Genomic DNA, 2,180 nt, shown 5'->3' with positions numbered 1-2,180 from the left:
GGCCGGCACGTGGCTCCTCCCACGCGGGCAGCCGGAGGGCACCCGCCTCCCCCACAGCCGCCACCCTGGCTCCAAGAACCCTCCCCAGACCAAGTCCACCTTGCGGCAGTGTGGTGGCCCCACTGTACCAGTTCCGAAGAGGGCCGGCGCCCAGAAAGCCCCATGGAGCCACAGCAGCCGTGCGGAGCAGCAAGGGCCCCGCGGGGGCGGGCGGGGAGGGGGGAGCCACGAGACCCACCCACCTCTCTCTGGGAATCCCTGAACTCCTGCTGCCGAGCCCCGATCCCCACTGAGGGCCAGTCATCAACTGTCCAAGCGTTCAACCATCAATAAGCCGAAGTCTGTGGAAGGCCACAAAGGCCCCGCTTCAAGTGGCTCACTGCCCCCGCAGCCCACCACGCCGTCTCCGCCTCCACCGCCATCTCCTCAAATTCCTTCTCTCAATTCTAAAACCAACCTTCCCTTTCAAGGTTTTTACTGCTCAAGTACTGAGTCCATTAATCCATTACAATAGTTTCACAGGCAATACTCACAATTATAGGTTTATTAGAGAAGTTAATAAATTGCACATCAGGCTGGAAATAAGATTTGATTCTTCAGTGAGGACACTCGGGTGTATTCACTTGTCCTTAGACCTCAGGCTTGCAACTCTGGGACAAGGTTACAAAGCTCTCTGAGAATTGCATTTATGATGTCTTCCCCTCGGTCCTCCAGCAAACAAGACTTTATCAGGTGGCAGTCCCCATTCAGTTCTATCCCAAATGAGCCTCTGGTTCTCCTCCTTTGCTGCTACTGCTGCACTTTCATCTGGGTCCCAGTCTGACTCTAAGAAATCTCTAGTCAAAAGTAGATGCATACTGGATTCTCCACTTCTTCCCTGCTCGTAGCAAGCTTCCCATTTCCTGCAACTGATCCTACAATTTAAGCCTGATGAGATGACAAAACTGACCAGTCCTCTTAATAGTACTTTGTACACCTTGTTTACATGTTCTCATCCCAAAAAGTGCTATTTACCTTATTCACAACATTCATGTAATCCCACCCAATCATGTGGCAAAAGTCAGAACAATGGCTATAAAGTCATTTTGTGTGCAATAAAGAATCTTTATCAGTCATATTACTTTGAAGCCAAATGGAAGTTGAATGGATCCTAATCCAATCTGAATCTTTAAAAGAGAAGATGCACAGTTTAGGGAAGACAAGTAGAGGGAAGAAAGCTATGGGACATCATAAAAAGAGGTTTTGTTGCTTCTGCAAGCTGAGGAAATGCTTAAGGCTAACAAGAAACAAGGAGAAAAAAAGTACTTTTCCTGGAGCCTCAGTCTGCTCTTACCCTAAATTGGAAGATCTAGCTTCCAGAACTGTGAAACAACATATTTTGTTCTAATAAATTCCCCAATCTGTAGTACTTTGGCAAAGAATCCCTAAGAAACTAAATTTAAAGACTTTAATATAAAATGGGAAGCATTGGGGTATTTTAAAAATCAGATTGAGATACTGTGGTACATCCACATGATGGAATTCACACTACACAGCACTCAGGAGCAATGATTTTGAAAAATATTATATAATATGGTCAAATTAAGCATTATGCTGAGTGAACAATTCTGTGTCACAAAGAACAAATACGGCCTAATACCATTGTTGTAAAAAAAATAAAAGTATAACTTGTAAGTTCTATTGAAAAGCCCAAAGGGGAAAGATGAGAGAGGAGGAGGATTGACTGAGGGTGGGGAGAGGGGGAAATTATGAGGTAGTAGATTTTGGTGGGCAGAGGGAGAGATGAAGGAATTTGGAAAGATCCAGTAGGGACCTGAAAAGATGGATAGCAAACAATGACACATCAATGTTTTATAAAAAACACAATGTATGGGAATGATCTTATAAAACACAACATGAATGAAACAGTGTGTGAAACCCAATGCACCCAAATTTTATATACCAATCAAAATTAAATTAAATTTATATATGTAAAAAAGAAAATAAAATAGTACTTGCTACTTAACTAAGAAAAATAATAATTGCATTAATGTTCTGAATTTATTTTTTGTCTTGGTGGTTTCCTCTTTATTGATATGTCTCCTGCCTTTCCCTCTCCACAATTTCAGTCCCTTCCATACACCCCCAAAAGAAGGTAAAGAAAGGGATTGTTGGGGTTTGGACCTCTTATGTACTTAGAA

This window comes from Elephantulus edwardii, unplaced genomic scaffold (assembly GCF_000299155.1).
Source record: "Elephantulus edwardii isolate Elephantulus edwardi_28Jun2011 unplaced genomic scaffold, EleEdw1.0 scaffold00019, whole genome shotgun sequence".
Lineage (NCBI taxonomy): Eukaryota > Metazoa > Chordata > Mammalia > Macroscelidea > Macroscelididae > Elephantulus > Elephantulus edwardii.
Note: the sequence above shows the minus strand (reverse complement) of the source record.